The 21,631-nt window shown below is 36.7% G+C and overlaps 1 protein-coding gene and 1 pseudogene across 2 annotated transcripts in view; both read right to left on the bottom strand.

The window, feature by feature from the left end:
* The window catches only part of PAPPA (pappalysin 1), a 289,767-nt gene that overhangs the window by 252,081 nt on the left and 16,055 nt on the right, over window positions 1-21,631 (bottom strand). The window lies entirely within an intron of this gene.
* Window positions 15,564-16,329, bottom strand: LOC130458252 (peptidyl-prolyl cis-trans isomerase A-like; annotated as a pseudogene).

Below are 21,631 nucleotides of genomic sequence, written 5' to 3'. Positions count from 1 at the left end.
AGTCCTGTCAAGTAGGAAGATTAATTTGACTGTTGCATGAATCAAAAGTTCAAGATAAAAGAGACTGGGAACAGAGAAACAATTTGGAAGCTGTGACAATCATCCAGTAGAGAGTTAATAAGGAAGTAAACTAAGCTTGTGGCTATATGAATGGAAAAGATGGGATGGAGATAAAAGAGAAATTGCAAAGGCAAAACTGACATGATTTGAAAACTGCCTAGACACTGGGAGGAAGGAAAGAATATTTGGAGGTTTGGGTTGGGGGGGGGCAGGGATTGAGAAAATATTGGCACCATTAATAGGTACAGGGGAAGACGAAGGTAAAGAGAAGGAAATGATGAATTCAATTTGGGATATGTTAAAAATTATATATCAATAAGATCTTTATTACTGTTGTTCAAACATCTTTCAGTCATGTCTAACTCTCTTTGACTTGGCAAAGCACTATAAGGAAGATTTGTCTTTTCCTTCTTCCCCTCATTTTACAGATGAGGAAACTGAGGAAAGCAGGGTTAAGTGACTTGCCCATAATCACACAGTTACTAATTGTCTGAGGCTAGATTTAATCTCAGGAGGATGTGTCTTCCTGACTCCAGGCTGAACAATCTATCCACTATTCCACCTAGCTACCTCACAGTCATGTATATGAGTCATCTGAAAAGAGTGATGTAGGAGAAGAAATCTGAGCATAAAATCTCTCTTGATGGAGAAAATACTACCTGTCACTTGGTCAAGTCACTTAAATGTATCTCACTTTCCTCAAGTATAAGATGAAGGAGTTGGACTAGATAGCCTCTGATACCTTCCAGTCTAGAGGTATGAGCGTATGGTTTACATTTAGAGGGAAGAAGAAAAAAAGATGAAATACTGAAAGAGATGGAGAAATAATCTAATAAGAGGAGAAAAACCAGGAGGGTACAATGCCATAAAATCCTAGGGAGGAGAAAGTATCCAGAATGAGATGTTTGGTTAGCAAAGTCTAATACTCCAAAAAAAGAAAAAAGTGCAAGATGATGAAGAATGAGAAAAGGTCCTTGGAACTGGTAAATAAGAAGCGATTGGTGATCATATAGAATTGTAGGATTGTAGGATTTGTGTCCAGGTTGCAGGACATTGAGCAACAAATGGAAAATGAGCAAATTAAGGTGGCTACTTTTGACTACTAATAGGGAAGAAAGAGGTGACATCTTGAAAGAGTAGCAAGGTAGCTTTTTTTTTACGCTAAGGAGAAACCTGAATACTTCTCTAGTACAAAGGAAGGAATCAGAAGAGGAGAAGAAATTATCAGAAGGATAGACTATAGAGATTGTTAAAAGAATTGGTAATTAGGAAAGAAAAGAACACTATGGTGAAAGATACAAATTCATGTCTCTATAACTAGAAATGGAAGGACACAGGAAGTCAGAAGATACTGACTTTACCTATCCTCTTGAACCCAATGGTCTGGGATTTTCAGCAAGGAAGGTAAGTGGGAAGAGATTGAGACATACAAGAGCATGAGAAAAATATGGCACCCGTATTACAGCTCACCAGTCAGTTTGCCAAAAACACGAAACCCTCCACAAACTCCCACCAAAGGAGCCCACTTGGAAATCATAAATCTTTGTCAGCTTAGTCGACATTAGGAGACAAAATATTAAAGCCTCCTCCCTCCCTCACACCTCCCAGGGTCCCAGCCCTCACTTCTGATTCTGACCAAGTTGCTCAACAGCCATCTGCTAACGATCACTCATTAACAGTGTGGTCTTGTCTAGTATCAACAAGAGCAAAGGTTACCAGAGGGCTCATTGTATTTTCTTTCCCACCTCCTTGCCCTGACCCCTCCTTCTTCTCTCCCCATCCCCCCACCCCCTCAAAGAAGAAGCAAAGTCACCTCTAATGGGAAAATTGAAAATTTTGAAACAGGCCTCCCCGAGCCCCCCTTTTATTTTGCCAGGGGCTCCTAGTTCCCCCCTTTTCCTGTTGCCTTTGGAATGGAGATCCCAGGGTTAGGAAGGTAAAATGTTTATACATCTGTAGGGCGCCCTCAGCTCAGAACCTTTCTGAGACCAGCTTTTGCTCTGAGTGTGCCTCTGTTCAAAGCGAAGACAGAAAAGGGGAAGGGAGCAAGACCCCAAGAGACAGAGCAAAAGAAACAGGCAAGGAACAGACCCAGACATAAGGGAGATGGACAAAAGAGTGGGGTGCAGTGGAGCCAAAGTGGGTCAAAAACAAAAACGTGTTAGAACACAAGAGAGGTTTGAGACAATGTTCCCAGAAATTCTCAGGGAAATATTTACCTGGGAAAGGAGACAGGAGAATGCAAACTGGGAAGTTCAGGGCCAGGGTTATGGAATTTGTTTATTTCTCTGTAAAGTCATTTCCTCCCCCAAATTCATATTGCCATGTGTATTCTTTAATAGCTAAAGCTACTTTTCTCTTCTTCTGTTTCACACCTAACAGGGCTTCAAACAAACTATGCACTCTGGGGCATACAGAAAGACCCTCCAACAGATGGGGAATGGGGGAAGAGGAACAGAGATCGTGATGAGGGAGTAGTGCTTCCTAGCATGCACCTAGGCAGAATGGTCCCAGAGGATTTTCCCTGGGAGGCCACATCCAGATGTACCAAGCTGGAGGGCCACACGTAATTCTGCATGTGATTTGCATATAATTAGCATAAATCCATACCAACTCTGAAGTCTAATAGAATCTTAGCATTTTAAGGGACTTTGGACTTCATCTGTTAAATTTCTTCATTTAATAGACAGGAAAATGGGACCCCGAGAGGTTGTGACTTTGTCCAGGTTCTTAAAGCAAGTGGCAGAGTCCAGGCCATAGAATCATAGGTTTAGGGGATGAAGGGAACTCACAGCATGTTGTAGTATTTAGCATACTGACCCAGAATGTCAGAAAGACTCAGGCTCAGATTCTATCTCTGTTATACACTAGTTCTATGACTGTGGGCAATTCCTGTACCTTCTCTATGCCTCAGTTTCCACAACTATAAAGTGGACATACGGATGCCTACAGTCATAGGGTAATTGTTCAGTTCCAATGACATAATGCTTATAAATTATCCCAGAACACTTAAAGGGCTATAAAGATGCCAATTACTAGTATAATCTACAGACCAGAGATTATGGACCTTAAATTCATAAACTTCTTTCTTTTTCTTTTCCAAATTTTTTCTATTTTAATAACTATGTTTCAATAATTGGTTTCCTGTATAATCCTCTGTATTTTATTTTTTATCATTTTTATCATTATTTTATTAATTTTATCGATTTAAATTTTTTATTTTATGGATTTAAAAAATATTATTCTGAGAAGAGGTCCATCAGCTTCACAGATTGTCAAAGAGGTCCATCAAAAGAGGTGACCTAAACCCCAATCTAAACCAACTCATTCGTTTTACAGATGGAGAAATAAGACAGAGAATTTAAAGTAATATTTGTATAGAATCAAAAATTAATAAGCAATGAACTTGGGAACTGAACCCAAGTCTTCTCTAAATTCAGGTCCATTATAACATTCTGCCTTTTAGAAGTCAGTAAAAGACCCATAGAATATGTACAACAATCATCTTATAGCCAAATGCCAAACAAGTCATCTTAGAAATGTGGGAGGTTTCTGACTTCTTGTAGAAGTAGATCATTTTGTAGAAAGATCATTAAAAACTTAAACACATGCACATCAAGATTAACTCAAAGATATCAGCTCTCCTGATTCCCATTCCAGTCCTCTCTCCATCCCATAATGTTATTGGCCCTATAAATTTTCTTCAAGTAGTAATGCCTTCATGGTTTTCCCATGAGTTGGGTACCTATTTTTCATTCCTTTCCATTCACTAATACATATATAGCACCAGGAATATAGAGCAGAAAGGTGAAAGTCTCAGAACCAGGGAACACAGGGACAACCACAAGACCCTCAACGAGCAGAGAAATGGAGAATATTTATTCAGAATACTGAACAAGCAAAGTAAAAACAGCAAAGGAGACATTACTGTTTTTCATATGGTGGTGTCCAGGTTCAAGCTTGGAAAGATCACAGCAACTTTCTTTCTTGTACACTGAATCAACTCAACAAAAATTTATTAAGATTTAATATGAGGCAATAAGGTGGTATGGTGGATAAAGCACCAGGCCTGTAGTCAGGAGAACCTCGCTTCAAATCTGGCCTCAGATACTTCCTAGCTGTATGACTGTGGGCAAGTCACTAAGACCCACTTGCCCTTCTGCCTTAGTGTTACTAGGAGAGAAAATATGGGGTTAAAAAAGAAAAAAAGAGCTCAATGTGTGAAAGGAAACTACAATTCCATTACATTTGTCATATAATATGGAATGGGCTATGAGGAATGTGCTATGTGGAAAATCTGTAGACCTAAGTTCTAGACTTGTTTCAAAGTCATTTAACTTCAGTTGCCTAGCCTGCACCAGTTTTCTGCCTTAGAACTAACAAAGGTATCTATTCTAAGACAGAAGTTAAAGATTTAAAAAGAAAAGCACCTATTTATGTGCCAAACAATGAGGATATAAAGAAAGGAAAAAGACAGTCCTGGCCCTCAAGGAGCTCACATTCTAATAAGGAGAGACAATTGAACAATAAGCACAAACAAGCATACGGGATAAATGGGAAAATGATTGAAAAAATGAAGGCACTAGAATTAATAGAAATTAGGAAAGGTTTCCTATATTAAGTGGACTTGAAAGAAGTCTTGAAAGACTTGAAAAAAAGAAGGGAAACCAGGAGATGAAGATTAGGAGAGAGAGCATTCCAAGCCAAAACAAATGCAGGATATCTTATTTAGAGAGCAGCAAGGAAGTCAGTGTCACTGGATCGAAGAGTGTATGGGAGACAATAAGATATAAGAAGATTGGAAAGATGGGGAAGAGTAGAATATGAAGAACACCAAAGAGAGAATTTTGCATTTGATCTGGAAAATGATAAAGACTCATTGGAGTTCATTGTGTATGGGAGGTGGGATAACACTTTAGGAAAATCACTTTGGTGACTGAATAGAGAATGGACTGGAGTGAGGAGAGACTTGTGGTATGAAGAACAGTCAGCAAGCTATTGCAGTTGTACAGGTGTGAGATGATGAGAACTGTACCTGTGTGGTAGTGTTGGAGAAGAGAAGTGGGACTATTGGAGAGAATTTACAAAGGAGAAATCAACAGGCTTTGGCAAGAGATTGGATCTGGAGGGTGAGAGACTGTGAGGAGTCAAAGAAGACACCCAGATTGTGAGTGGGATGGTGTTGTCACAGACTCTTAATGCCAATACATTTTTCTTTGTCTCAAGCTAGCTCCATGTGGCTATTTCAGAGGTGTTTCAGTAATTCCCACATTTTTCAAGAAGGAAGGTGAATGGTATAGGGCTGAAATGGGAGAAGGGAAAAGGGTTAACCCTCCTCTGGAAAGTCTGGAAAGTTAGGTGCCCAAAGAATACAAGAGGTGATAAAATGCAATGAAGAAAAAAGAATTTAGGTCAACAGTAAAAGTAATAGTCAGTGGACCACAAGTAAGAAGCTAAAGGTTGAGGTTCTTCTTCTTTTTCTTCTTCTTCTCCATATTCTTCTCTCTTTTTTTTAAATTTTGTTTTCCTTTCATACTTTAATCGCTGGTATTGAAGTCACAGAGGAATGCTCGAGAAAGCAAACTTATAGGAAGCTTTTATCTGCCCAGAGGAGGGTAATTAAAACAGACAGATTTGGGTTAAGTATACCCATGTTTCAGGCAGTAGGGTGAGAGAGGATCCAGTGGAAGGAGATGCCAGAGTTCTGTGCTCAGTACTGAGAGGGAAACAGGGATTTCATGGCGGGCAAACGGGCTATCTCCTCCATACCTTCTCTCTCTCTCACACAGCATGACTTAAATAATTCAAATGAGGATAGAAGCAAAAGGGGGAGGGGGATCTCTAAGCCCATGCCAACCTCAATGACTGACAGGCTCTTCGATTACATCAGGCACCTCTGAGTTTTGATGGTCCTGCTTTGCTGGGTGAGAGGGCAGAGGAGTGATAAAGGGAAAGGCAACTGTTCTCCTTCCATACTCACATCACTAAGTTTAGAACAGTCCTTTCAGATCTGCAGGCTATTTGAGTTAGGAGGTCAATTCAGAATAACATGGCAAGAGAGCAAGGATGCTAGATTAGGAGTCTTGGGTTAAGTCTACCTCTCCACTTAATAATCAACTATTTGATTTTAGATAGGGTGCCTTTCTTTTGAACTTTGCTGTTATTGTTCAGTTATTTCAGTCATGTCCAACTCTTTGTGACCCGATTTGGGGTTTTATTGGCAGAGATACTGGACTGGTTTGCCATTTCCTTCTCCAGCGCTTTTCCTAGATGGGGAACTGAGGCAAACAGAATTAAGTAATTTGCCCTGGATCATTCAGATAATTAAGTGTCTAAGGACAGATTTGGGCTCACAAAGGTGAGTCTTCTTGACTTCAGGATAGGCCACTCTACTCATTGTGCCACTTAGCTGTCCTCTTTGAACATAGATGGGAATTATAACCTCTTTCATATATCCCTGACAGGGCTAAGTTTCAAAAATGGTTATACATGTGAAAGCAATTTGAAAAGAAATATTAAAGTATTAAAAAAGGTGCTATTATTTTAACCTGAGTATGGTCTCAATTCCTCTGAATATGGCTCATACTTCCTAAAATCCTACCTACCATTTTGCACTAACCCAAACCATATAGTTTATGCTAGACATAGAATCTTAGAGTTGCAGGGTCCATTATTTCCTTAGACTTCCTCTAGTTCAGTTCATACTTGAGCAGAAATCTACACCAAAATTTCTCTGACAAATGTTCATATGGCCCTTATATTAAGATACTTAATGACAGAGAGTTCATTACCTCCTGGGGCAGCAGTTCAATTTAATTTTGCCAACTATGATGGTCACCACATCGTTTCTTGATGAAATCTATCTAATTATATTAATCTATTTTTATGAGATCTGCCTTCAAGAACTAAACAGAACAAAAAATCTCTTCAATGTGACACTTTTGCAACTACCTAAAAATAATGAATAACAATTCTTGTTTTCTGTTGTTTATATTTCCCCAGTTCCTTCAACTCATCTTTATATATTACAAGTGTTTTGGTCCTCTCACCATTCTGTAGTAAATAGAGTATTGAGTAAGGAGTGAGAAAGACCCATCTTCCTGAGTTCAAATCTGGCCTCACACTGAATAGCTGTGTAGCCCTGAGAAAATCATTGTTTGCCTCATCTGTGAAAATGAACTGGAAAAGGAAATGGCAAAATCATTCTAGTATCTTTCTCAAGAAAACCCTAAATGAGCTCCTAAACCATCAAATGTGACTAAATAATATCAATACTCTGGAACTGAATATGATATTCCTTGTAGAAGCTAATCAAAGCACAGAACAGTAGAGCTAGCGGATCCCTCTTCCCAGACATTAAATTTTTATGAACTTAACCCACTATTTGATTTATTATGGAGGTCACTTTTGCACTGACTCATAAATTTGTGGTCATACTATAACTCCTAATAAATTATTTGACAAATACTTATGAAGCACCTACTATGTGCAAAAAACCATGCTATTCACTAGAAATACAACTACAAAAAATAAAACAATCCATTATCACAAGGAACATAACATTTTGTCAGACAACAAATACATATATTAGAATTCTATTTAAGTATATATTATGAACCACTCATGTTCTGCCTTTCAAATCTTGTTATTTATGCTTTAGAAATGATAGTTACATCAATGGCTATATTGATGACTACATTGATATGGTCTAGTATGTATTCTACTATTATCTCTTTTTCTCTTCCCCTTCCCCTTTCACTCATATACAGGAAGAACCCCCCCCCCCCCAACGCGCGCACGCTCGTTCTTCTGAGAAGAGCTCCACAGTTTTCACCCAATTGTCAAAAGGATTCATAAAACACACACACACACACACACACACACACACACACCCCATCATCACCACCACCACTACTTTGTACTGCCATTTATTTTTTTTCTCTTTCTGTAAAATAATTTCCACTTATCCAAATTTAACTTCCCTCTATCAAAGGTCATTTGAAACCCTTCCATTTTTTTCCCTTTCTGAAAGCATATTTTTTTTTAAAAAGAAAGAAATCCATTTTAATCTTTCTTGCTCTAGAGATTCATTAGTCCCACTAATTGGACACTCCATAGACCAAACAAGATCAACTTTGTCTGTCTCTCCAGTGCTGCTCTTGAAAAGCAGTATTCCAATGTTTTGTAATTTTGATTATTTTGTGCCTAAAGAGCTCCTCTCTTTCTCTCTCTTCTCCTGTCTTCCCCCTTTCCTTCTCTTCCCACTCCCCCCCATTCTGTCTCTGTCTCTGCTACACACACACACACACACACACACAAATACGCATACAACACACCCAGCATTCCATATTGACAAGAGTAAAAATGTACCCATATAGTTATTAAATGGAAGAACCAATAGGAGAGTCCAAGAAGACAAACATCACAGTATAGTAAAAAGAGTGCTAGATTTGGAATAGAGCAACCAGGTTCAAGTCCTAGCTGTGCTACTACCCATGTGATCATTGGTAAATCACTTAAGCCTCTGAGGCCTCAGTTCCTCACATGTAAAACAGGGCAACTGATAAGTCTATGAAATTCTATGGAATTCTGGGAACCCAATGAAATTCTCAGCTGACACCATCTAAGTAGTCCTCTAAAATTTAGATTCCCATGGAAATAATATTCACACACAAACCACAAGGCTGTATAAAGCGTATTTCTGACCCAGCGGAAGCAACCTTATTGGCTAGTCAACAACATTGGCTGGTCTGGAATTTTATAAAGTCTATACTATGAAAATGACAACTCACAATATAACAATGGTATGGTTTGTCATAGAGATTTCATCTGGGCTATATGAGCTTGGTTAATATTACCCTCTTTGATCCCCAGGGTTTTACATCTACAAAATGGATATATTAAACACTAGCCCTGTCTATGCTAGAGTGCGTTGTAAGGTTCAGAGAGAAAAAATGTATGTGAAAGTATTTTAAAAATATAAAGCAATGGGGAAACATGAAGGGCTCCTATTTACATGATTTCTCCAGTTTGTTGAAGTCAATCTTCTTGACTCCCGAACAATTATTTTACTGCCTGACTACCCAAAGGCTGGCTCATGATATGCCCCTTCTGTCTCCCCTCTATCTATCTATATCCTACTCAATATTTCAAGGCCTCATTCAGGTTTTGCTTTCTCCCCAAAGACCTTTCTCTCTCACTCTAGTAATCTCCATCTTTGCTGAGTTTCTCTAACATTTGCCCATCCATATCATTCTGGCATTTGGTCACACACTGACTCTCACATTGTCACTTAACTTTTGTGAATCAATAAACTTACAGTTTGAGGGTGTTAGAATTAAAAGGAACCTGAGAACAAGAATAGTAATATTTCATTTAGAACATGGAGTACAGAATAATAAAATTTAAAAGTAGTAATTGGATGTTAGAGAAGGGATTTTAGAACACAGAATGTCTAAGACAAAAGGGACCTGAGAACACACACTGTAAACTGGGAGGGATCATAGAACACAAAATTTAGAGTATAGAACACAAAATATTAAAAAGCATCCTTAGAATATCAAGCATTAGAAAATGAAACAAAGTGATGGAAGTAAAAGGAATTTTAAATGTAGAATGTCAGAGCTAAAAGGGACAGTAGTAATCATCTAGGCTAAAAATTCTTAACTTTTTCCTTTCTTGGACTCCTTTGGAAGTCTATTGAATTATACGACCCCTGTCTCTGAATATATTTTTTTTTACTACAAAAAGTAAAATACATTGAATGCCAAAGGAAACTAATCATACTGAAATATAGTTATCAAAATATGTGTTTGAAAATGAATGTATGATCCAGTAATAGAAATCTCTCAGGATCCATGGACTCTCCAAGTTTACTCTCAATCTGGTCACATATCCTGATTTCACAAGAAGAAAACTTTGTTTAAGTTCCAATAAGACTTAAGATTCTATATGACAAAGAACATCTTCCATTTTTGTTGCCACTGTTGTTGCTTATTCTATTCCCCAAAGTGTCTATTATGCACATAGTAGTAATGAATTAGGAGGCATAAAACACTGAAGCAATCTTGGGGCAGAAGGTAAGACAGTTCCCACTTGATTGAGCCAAGTGATGTAAATTTCCCAAGGCAGCCAGGACCACAAGTTATGCAAAAATGCAGACCAGACAGTGTGGGCTGTGCACCTCAGACAATAGTTCTTCTCTCCAGTGTGTCTGTGATTGACTCCTACTTGCCTACACTGGAGAGGAGAGGTTGGTCTTTCAAGAAGAGATGGCAAAGGGAGATAATGATGGAATTAGGCAAGGCAGGTCAGTCTGAGCTATGCAACCCTAATGAAATCTGAAATCCCTTCCTGAAGTAGGAGTATCAGGGATGGATAGGCAAAGCTGATGGTACATTATCCCTGATGGAACAAACATAGGTCAAATGTATTTCAGAGGTCTAATCACAGAATGTCACAGACTCCCAGAGCTGGAAGAAACAACAAAAATCAACTATGCTTTCAATATTAAAAAGGAATATGAGAGCCAGAGATGGGCAATAACTAGAATTCAGATCTTCTGACATTTAGTTGAATACTCTTTCTATGGTATCTGGTTGTATTTGATGAATCATTTAAAATAATTTGAAACTTTCCCATAAATCAATTTTTGCTCCACACCAGCCTTGTTCATTCCACAAAGGAGGTATTTTCATGTTAAAATAATATCTTGGATTTATATATGGTTGAAGATTTACAAAGCAACATCAGTGCAGATTCTATATTTTGCTTCAATTTTATAATTGTTTATGGTTTTATCAAAATATTTCAAGAAAGTTACTCTAGAGTTTTGTCAATATGATTGAAGATTCACTACCTCTAAGATGCCTTCCCTGATTGACTGTAGCAACAGCTAAGATGCCTTCCCTGATTGACTGTATCCACAGCTAACATACTTTTACTTCTTTACTTCAAGTCAACAACTTACTGGTTTTTTTTAGTTCCTGTGGGCCTACCATTGTGGAAATTACAAAATAAAAGTAAGAGAAAACTCTGCCTTTTAAAAATGTATGATCCCAGGGGCAACTAGGTGGCTCAGTGGAAAGAAAGCCAGGTATGGAAGCTTGAGGTCTTGGGTTCAAATTTGACCTCAGCCACTTCCTAGCTCTGTGACCCTAGGCAAATCACTTAATCCCAATTGCTTAGCTATTATCACTCTTCTGCCTTGGAACTCATACTAAGTATCAATTCTAAGACAGAAGGTAAGAATGTATTTTAAAAAAATAAAATTATGATCCTGTTGGTGAGACAAGTCTAACACAAGAGTCAAAGAACAATACCAAACAACATCTAGTACAGAGGGTGACTATGTGATCTAGGTAGTAAATGCTCTAGGCATTTAAAAATGGAAGAGGATGTCATTGTACATTGTATCTAGCAGTAATCAGAAGCCATTATAGCTTCTTAACCAGAGAAACGACACAGTGTATTGCTTTAGAAAGACACATAGAAGATTTTTCTAATAACAGAGCTCTTCCAAAATGGAAAGAGTTGCTTTAGTAATGGTTCTCTCTGTTGGTAGTCTTCAGGTAAAAGATAGATGATTGACTCCTTGCTGGATATGTGGCAGCGATTACTGTTCAGTTTCTAGTTGGACTAGTGGAAATATAAATGGATGAGCTGCATATTGACTTAGAAATCCACAAAGTAACATTATCTACATTTTATCTCATTTTAATTTATTTTGTTAAACATTTCCCAATTGCATTTTAATATAGTTCATGCTGCATACCTTGGACGGTTTTACAGATTTGGAATGTTTGATAACTTTAGATCTTGTGAGATTCTTTATAAAGATAAGATTCTATAAATTTCTGAAGACTCTGGTTGCCTGTATAAAAAGAGATCAGAGATAGAGGGCTAAGCAGTGTGCAACCCAATTGGAAGACTGATATAAAAGCTTACATGAAAGGCAATAAGGGCAAGGACATCAGGTTTGGGAGTGGGAGTAGTAAGGTACATAATAGCTTGTGAAGGACACATTGTCACACGCTTGCTTTTCTTTTTCAGCTATTTCATACATGTAGAGGTAGGATCAGGTACTTCTAAATCCAAGACAAAAATCTGAAAATGGTGTCTCATAACCACCATCCTCTACTCACTGCTTTCAAGACAGTGAATATAAGAGAGAAAAATGTTCTGGCATGAAAATATATGCATTTAAGTAATGTCATATTAAAAATGCACTTCATTGTACCTCCTCCTTTTGAATGTTGCAGTCCAAACAAACACCTTCTCTGCCTACCTTTACATCTAGTTAGTTCTATACATATGCATGCATGAATATGTGTGTGTGTATATTTGCATGGGTGTGTCTTGTTATTCCAGTTCTATTGGAGTAGTGATGGGGAAGGTATCTCCTGCTTTGACAGTGATGGTGGAGCTAACTCTTGCTTTCTTTTGTGTTCCAACTCCATAGTACCTAACATAGGATCCTCTTTCCAAGTCACAACAAATACTGGCTGAAATAAAATTACATTTTCACCCCCAAATTTCAAAACCTCCAGCACATTGTGACTTGTTGATGGGTATGTATTTGATTTATTAAAGCAGTGAAAACGAATTCAAAAACATAATGTAAATGCCTGAAATATACGTCTTTACATCTAAACTGATTTAATATCATTACAGGCCCCTGTCAAACATTCCAAAATACTATTGCTTTCTGGTTAAGTAGGAATTTAGTCTGGAATTTATCACTTGCTTCATTAACATACTTGAAAGACTACAGGTCAAATGCCATCACAATGACTCCCATGGGATCTTCCCAAATCTTCTGTTATAACAAAGTTCTCTTGTTTTGGACATTGTTTGAAATAAATGAGTCAAAAAATGGGTTTCAAAGTCATTCTTACAGAAAGTCAACTTGCTGTACTGGAAACTTGTATTGAACTAAGAATTAAGATATCCTGGTTCACAGGATCATAGAATTTAGAGCTGGAAGGGACCTTAGACATCATCTATTTCAACTCCACTCATTTTATATGTGATGAAACTGAGGCCAAGGTAGGTGAAGATTTGCCTAAGAATGAGTAAGTACCTGAGCTAAAATTTGAACCTAGATGCTTTAATTCTGCTCTTTCTGGTGTTCTACACTAATGAAAGAGAAAGGTGAACTTTCCCCAAACATTCGAAGAATTTCAGTGGCATGGAGCTTCCCATTGGTCATCTAGATAATCAAAATATAACAGTAAGCCAATGCCAGAAGAAATTCCTAAATTAAGCATAGACATCTTTCCCTTACATGCTCATAGAGTCTCCATGCTGTGGCTCATTTCTGACAATATTTTCATTATAGTCTGGCTTCCTTCTACTACCTATCCCACTTCTAAGCCACCACATGCCCCACCATCAGCTGGTATGTGCTTGAGGAATGCAAGTTTATTTTAATTACCCGTCCTTCAAGGCCCATTTAAAGTGCCCCCAACATTAAGATGCCTTCTTCCAACATCCCACACCTTATTCATTTCTCCTCACAAGTTCATACAGCCTGACCTTGTCTTCCAAATTCTGCTCACTCTACAGATGAGGAAACTGAAACTCAAGGAAGTAACATAGGAAGGTCATAGGAGAGCACAGTCAGAATCTCAGTCTCCTTGGACCATTATTCTTTCAATATCAGGCAAGGTTGTTGATAATACTTATTTAAAATATTTACAGACTATACTATATAATTTAACGGTTAGCATTATACTTCCTTCCCTTATGTTCCTTGCTGGTTTATACACAACTATTTGAGGGTAAGGATCCTACCTTAGTGCCTAAAACTTTTTATGGTCCACAGTGCCTTGAACATTCACTGTTGAGTGATGAACAAGTATTCAAGAACTCCTTGCTCACTATTTGGTCATTGAAACGAAATGAGGAAATCAATTTACTTGTTCCTTTACCGCTATCCCCATCCTCCCTACTGACCTCTTCTCATCACTAAATAATTAATTTCAAGGCCAAGAATAAATGGTTTGGAATTCTCTGAATAAATGGAAGTCAATATGAAGTAGTAAAAGACATATAGGCCAAAGATATGGATTCTTATCTTGGCTCTGACATTCCTAGCTCTGTGGCTTTAGGTAACATGTAACATCTCTAAGCCATAATTTTCTTATTTATTAAAAAATAGGAATAATATTATTTGGATTACTGAGATAAATAAAAATACATTGGTGTTATTTCCAACTTCACATGGAAATTGTGAGGACAACTTATGAGGAAAGGGTTTATATGTTTCTTTACATGCACATATAAAATGGTATATCTATGACTTTACATTACATATTTATTAGATATGTATATAAGACTTTGTAATATATAATATCTATTATGCAAATATATACATACAAACATATACATATTATAAAGTTTTGTTCTAAGTGCTTCATCTTGGAATAGAGTTTGGTACTAAGTTCTCAAAGTTTACATCAGTGGAATATAAATTCTTGCAGTTTCTACTATGCTAAGAAAGCTTTGAGTATGGTTGTAATAATGGATTATGTGTAATTTCCAAGGACCAGTCAGATTAAGTATAGAGAGGTCTGTTCACCAGTAAACTGGCCAAGAAAATTCATGAAACAATTAAAGATACAAAATAATCCTGAGACTGTCCCCTTCTGCTGGAGGGATGGTAGCAGCATGTCAGAAAAGGAGGCATCACACATTTTTTGTTTCTAAACATTAATGTAACTGGTCATATTATAGATAGGATATTCCTCCAACTTACTGGGCATCAAGACTGACTATCACCACAAACAAGAAGGCCAAAAGAGCCTAGAAACCACCTCAGCAAATAAGCACTTGATCTTCTTGCCTAGTAAAGAAACACAGAAACCAAGAATAATAATGGTTAAGAATAAAAACTCATTTGTAGCATCTTATAAGGCAATATGGTAGAAAATGAGAAGCAAAATCACCTAATTAAAATAAACAAGAAGTAGTAAGGGGAAAAATACAGAAAGTTTACTTAGCTCATTAAGCCACATTATACTGAAAACATTTAGAAATGAAACTAGAACAATTAGATGAAAAATGGAAAAGGATAGGATATCCAGACCAAAAATTTTTCCTTATCAATGAGACTCATTTTGACCAAAATATTGCAGTCCCTGACATGCTATATGAGGAAGTAAAAATGGCACTGAAGCAAGCAAAGGAGAGATGAACAACTGGACCAGTCCAAGTAACAGATCGGTAGTCACATTCTAGAAGTAACAAAATTTTGAAGGTATTAAATATTTGGATTTTGAGATGTCTTTAAAAAGGAAGAATATGTTATGTTTGCAAATAATTGTGGTGTATAATTACTACCAGAAAAAGATAATTCAGAAAATATCAATAATTTATATGCCTACTTTCTAATTTTTATTAAATATGAAAATAATCTACATACATACTGAGGAAATTCTTGATGAAAACATAAGGGATCAAACATACTTTTACAAATTTTATTCTATAATAGTCCAGCTCTGCAGTCAGTCAAGAGAGTAAAAGGTGTAGATAATAGTAAAACAAAACAAAACAAAAACCAAAAATTTTAACTAAAAAAGTGCATTTGATTCAATGGTATAAAATCCCTCCTTAATAGTTCCCTACTATTTTAGTTTCTAAACATTAATGTAACTGGTCATATTATAAAACAGGTGTTTTCTGTATATGTTAAATCTTATAAGATTAGTTAAAAGATGCATCAATAACAGTCACTAACTGAACTTTATTTTTAAAAAGTTTTCTTTGTGTTTTGTAATCATTAACAACTATACTGTCTAATAAGATTCCTTCAGGGAAAAGAAAAAAACATCAAAGAACTGCAGCAAGGGAGAGAACATGGATTACAAAGTATGAGAGCAAATAACAGTTTGGAGGTATTCTCTCCAGCTACAGAAGAATGGTTTTGGTTAAGGAAAAAAAAATCATGAGAGTTATCCACAGTCAACAATGATGATCTTCTCACTGGTCTTGCCACCCCAGGATCCAAAGCCCCCAGTGGCTTCCATGATGTTCATATCTTCTTTTACCTGGCCAAAGACTATATAAGCTTGCCATCGAATCAACCATATTCATCAATATGAATGAAAAACAGATGAAAAAATCACTTGTATTGATTCCAGCCTTGTTCATGGACAATATGCCAGGACCAGTGTGCTGCTAGATGAAGTTCTTACAAGTAAATTTCTCCCTCTACAAGGACTGTCCATCAGTGCCATTATAGCATGTGAAGTCATTATTTTGGTACATGGCCTTAAGAAAGATTCTGTGAAAAGTTGGATCCCTTGTAACCTAATCCCTTCTCTGCAATGAAAGGAGTACAGAAGTTTCCTAAATGCCTTTAGAAAGTTGTCTGCAAATATGGTCTAAGGATTCATGATAGAGAATGATGTCCAAGTAGATGATGGCATTGGCCATAGCCACAGATGACTAGGCTTGGGGTAATGGTAAAGGTAGCAGCACCAGGGATCAGGGTTCAGTAGACTGAAAAAAGTTAAGCTTCCTGATGATGGTGTCTGTAAAGTCTTTTGATGATTTTAAAATTATTAAACAACATAAGTAAGGCAGCTAGTTGGAACTATAGATTAGTACACTGGAGTTGGAGTCAAGAAGGTTGGAGTTCAAATTCTTCCTAAAATATGAGGCATGCCCTGTCTAATTCAGGATAAGTCATTAACAGCTCAACTTCAATTGTCTTACCTATAAAACAAATATTGTAGCAGCAAGGACCTGATAGCATTTTTTTTGTGATGACCAAATGAGATAATATATAGTGTTTTAAAAAAGCTAGTGCTATATAAATGTTGTCTATTATTATTAAATATTAATGATATCTATCAAACTAGGCATAAAACTGCAAGACATAGATGCTCACCAAAGGGAGTTTCTCACTATCATAAAGAATGTTAAGCACAAAGTCCAAAAGGAAGAAGAATTGCCATAGATGGTGAGAACCTCCAGGTGCCCCTGTTATCAGCTGACATTGTACTGATTGCAACAAGTTCTGAAAAAATACAGAGCCTCCTGAGATCTATCCTCACTTATAAGAGTTCAAACTAACTTTCCACAAAGGAAAACCCAAGTGGATAAAGAATGTTTCTTCTCTAGCCTATGATGCAATTTGATAGGCAGCTCATCCACCATGATATTTTCCACTATGTGTATCTTGCATAGAGACTGTGAACAATGAACTGGAGCCACAATTAGGTATGAACAAAATTAGCTAAATTCGAATTCTTTTAAGAACCTAAGCCATCTCCTCAATTCCAAATCCCATGTTTTAACATCAGTATTCAACATGATACAAATCATGGAATAGAAAAAAAAATTGTACATGAACCAAGAGGTAATGCCAAGATACACGAAGGGCATGAGGAGAATGCCTCAGATTACCAATAAAGAATTGCATGCAGAAAGTTTCATTAAAGATAAATGACCAGAAAAAGGGGTATGTTGGTCAAGTAGAAAGAGTAAGGAATAATCAATAAATAGCCCACAGTCTACACTGGTGCCTATATATCAAGACATTCAAAGGAAGTCTACCAGCATGAGAGGCAAAACTATGGAAAATTTCTAGGAAGCCACAGGCAAGAATCACACATGATAAGAAAGCATACATGAGTTCAAATGTTGCCATTGGAGGAAGCAACAAAATCAGTGAGATCATGAAACTCTTTGACACATTAACTTCTATTGCTGTGGCTGCTAATTATAATGTTCCCAGAGGTTCCTTCTCTTATCCAGAGACAGCTAAAAGAATGCTGGGTCTGGAGTTAACATTCAGTCATTTAACCTCTCTCAGCCTCAGTTTCCTCATCTGAAAACTCAGGTAATATTATCATTTACCTCACAGGCTGTTGGGAGAATAGAATCATATACTATTTATAAAACTTCCTGGTACAAAATTGATACTGTATAAATACTTATTACCTTCTTTTTTCCCTCTGCCTTCTACACAAATAGCAAATTTTGGAGTAAGAATGAAGTTCATATTATATTTTAATTTAAATTATATTTATCACATTTGAGCTCTTTCTAAGTTCTCTGAGGACAAGCACTTTAATTGTTTATTTTCAAATCCTTCCTGGTGACTATCGCAATTGTTGTTCAGTCATTTATACATGCCCAATTCTTTGTGACCAATTTGGAGTTTTCTTTGCAAAGATACTGCAATGGTTTGCCATTTCTTTCTCCAGCTCATTTGAAAGCTGAGGAAATTGAGTCAAATAGGATTAAGTGATTTACCCAGAGCCACACAGTAAATACCTAAGGTTAGAGTTGAACTCAGGTTTTTCCTGATTTTAGGCTTAGCATTCTATCCACTGCACCAGCTAGATCCGCAATTATTTTCCATGAATAATTATTTGTTGATGGTGCGATAGTGATATGATTGGGGATGTAGACTCTAAATGGTCATTCTATTATAAATATTAATAATATGGAAATAGGTATGAATCAGTGATACATGTAAAAACCCAGTTGAGTTACTATGGGAAGGGAGTGGGAGGACGGGAGGGAAGGAATAAGAATCATGTAACCATGGAAAAATATTCTAAATTAATTAATTAAATAATTTTTTGACTATTACATAAATGAATTCTAGGTTGAGAAAACCACTCATACAGAAGAAACACATTGGTTGGAAAGGATCAGGGATAAATAATATCTTTTTAAAAATAATTTAATTTTATTCATTTAATTAATTAATTTTAAATGTTTTTCCATGGTGACATGAATCGTGTTCTTTCCCTCCCCTCCTCCCACCACCCTCCTGTAGCCAATGAGCAATTCCACTGGGTTTTACATGTGTCATTGATCAAGACCTATTTCCATATTATTAATATTTGCACTAGGGTGATCATTAAGAGTCTATATCCCCAACCATATCCCCATGAAACCATGTGATCAAGCAGTTGTTTTTCTTCTGTATTTCTACTCCCACAGTTCTTTCTCTGGAGTTGGATAACATATTTTCTCATAAGTCCCTCAGAATTGTTCTGGATCCTTGCATTACTGCTAGTAGAGAAGTCTATTATATTTGATTATGCCACAGTGTATCTGTCTCTGTGTATAAGGTTCTCTTGGTTCTGCTGCTTTCACTCTGCATCAATTTCTAGAGGTCATTCCAGTTCACATGGAATTTCTCCAGTTCATTATTCCTTTTAGCACAATAGTATTCCATAACCAACAGATACCACAATTTGTTCAGCCATTCCCCAATTGAAGAACATCCCCTTATTTTCCAATTTTTTGCCACCACAAAGAGTACAGCTATGAATATTTTTGTACAGGTCTTTTTCCTTATTATCTCTTTGAGGTATAAACCCAGCAGTCATATGGTTGGATCAAAGGACAGGCAGTCTTTTAAAACCCTTTGATCATAGTTCCGAATTTCCTTCCAGAATGGTTAGATCTATTCACAACTCCACCAGCAATGTATTGTCCCGATTTTGCAACATCCCCTTCAACATTTATTACTTTCCTTTGCTGTCATATTAGCCAATTTAGAACACTTTTTCAGGTGCTTATTGACAGTTTCGATTTCTTTATCTGAAAACTGCCTATTCATGGATCCTTGCCCAACTATCAATTGAGGAATGGCTTGATTTTTTATACAATTGATTTAGTTCCTTATAAATCTGAGTAATTAAACCTTTGATGGAGGTTTTTGTTATAAAGAATTTTCCCCAATTTGTTGCTTCCCTTCTTATTTTAATTGTGTTGGTTTTGTTTGTACCAAACCTGTTTAATGTAATGTAATCAAAATTATTCATTTTATATTTTGTTATGTTCTCTATCTTTTACTTGGTCTTAAAATCTTTCCTTTCCCATAGATCTGACAGGTAAACTATTCTATGTTCAACTAATTTAGTTATAGTTTCCTTTATATTTAAGTCACTCATCCATTCTGAATTACAATATCCTTTTGTTAGTTTAGTCTGGCTAAAGGAGTTAGAAATATTTGGAAAGAAAGGTAGGGTCAGGCTATGCAGTTTCAATTTTATCTGTTAGTAATGAGAAGCCCTGGTAGGTTTATGAAAAGAATAACACTATAAAGGTAGTTATTTGAGGAAAATTTATCTGATGGAGACAAACAAGATGAGTTGGAATAAGAGGAGATTGGTGACTTATAAATTAGTTTGGAATATAATAGCCCACATCTTCAATGCCTCTTCTATCTCAGTCCTTAATACTATTCATTAATCTTCCCCCCTCATTGCTTAGGAAGCATCTCAGTATTTGTTTTTGCCATTCCAATCTCATAGTCTATAGTTTGAAGGCTTCAAATTCTTTCCATTTAAAAAAAAAGTGACTAACTGAATTTTTTCTACTTATCCAGAGTCCTTTAGAGATCACTGATGAGGGCTCCATAATAACATCTTCCACTGCTTTCAGGACATAGTTCATGTTGATTGGGTGACTTGAATTCATCTAAGGAAACTAGATGCTCTCTTATTCTCTCTCCTTGCTTATCTTGAGTATCAACTCTATATTGCTAGAATAACTGGGAAAAAGGTAAATAATGTTTTCCATTATTTAACCCTTTCCATTATTTCTTTAAAGAAGCCAGGAAAACAATGAATGTTACCTAAAGTTTCATCTCCAATAGTTAAAAATCTATTTCTAAAAATTTTGGCACTAAAATTTTAGGGATCTGGCCCAAACCTCTTGTTTTACAGATATTACAAAAAAAAAAAAAGGAAACTCAGAGATTAAATGAGTTAAGGCCCAAGGTCACACAGAGATTAAGTATCACACAGAGAATTTTAACCCAGTTTTATCTGATTCTAAAGCCAGAGTTCTTTCTAATAAACAGTGCCACTCCACCCACTTGGACCATCAATATATGTTATCTGAATCGTTCAAGAATTTATGGCATTTTAGAGCTGGAAAAGGTATGAGACATCAGCTAGCTCTTTCCATTTATTTTACAGGTGAGAAAACAGAAGCCAAGAGAGTAGAAGTGGTTAAGGTCATATGACTAATTGGGGGTGAGAAAAACGGTCCCATCCATTTCCCTTGATTCTGAGCCCAGCCAGTATTTCCCCCCTGAGTCATACTGTCTCTCCACCTATGTAGATACTCAACACTCCCTCAATGATGCTAGATGGACTATGCCTGTATCTTAGTGTTATTATTTTTAAATCCACATGATTGACTTGCTTGTCTCATCCAATCTCTATTTACATCACAGGCTACTACAGTCTTAATGTGGTGGGTTTGTTTTGACTCTTTGGTTGTTTTCTAGAAATCCCATGTTGTGTTTTGTTTTTTTTTTAATCTTCCTGGCGACGGATGCTCCCAGCAGCCTGCCTTTCCATTCCCCTCCTTCTAATGGCTTTAATGAATAACTGGAAGGAGACAGAGGAAGCCAGACATTAAGGCAGATGGAGAGCTGCACAATCAGGAAGCTTTCGACACAGAGATGCTCACTGAAATACACACAGTCAAGCGAGGACGTTCAAAGCACAGGGTCTGGAGCAGATTTCTGTGGGCTTATTTAAACTATACACTCAGCCTGCAGATACGGGACTCCTGGAGTCTTTGTTTG

Source organism: Monodelphis domestica, chromosome 1, assembly GCF_027887165.1.
Source record: "Monodelphis domestica isolate mMonDom1 chromosome 1, mMonDom1.pri, whole genome shotgun sequence".
Taxonomy (NCBI): Eukaryota; Metazoa; Chordata; class Mammalia; order Didelphimorphia; family Didelphidae; genus Monodelphis; species Monodelphis domestica.
This window is presented reverse-complemented; position numbering and strand designations above follow the sequence as displayed.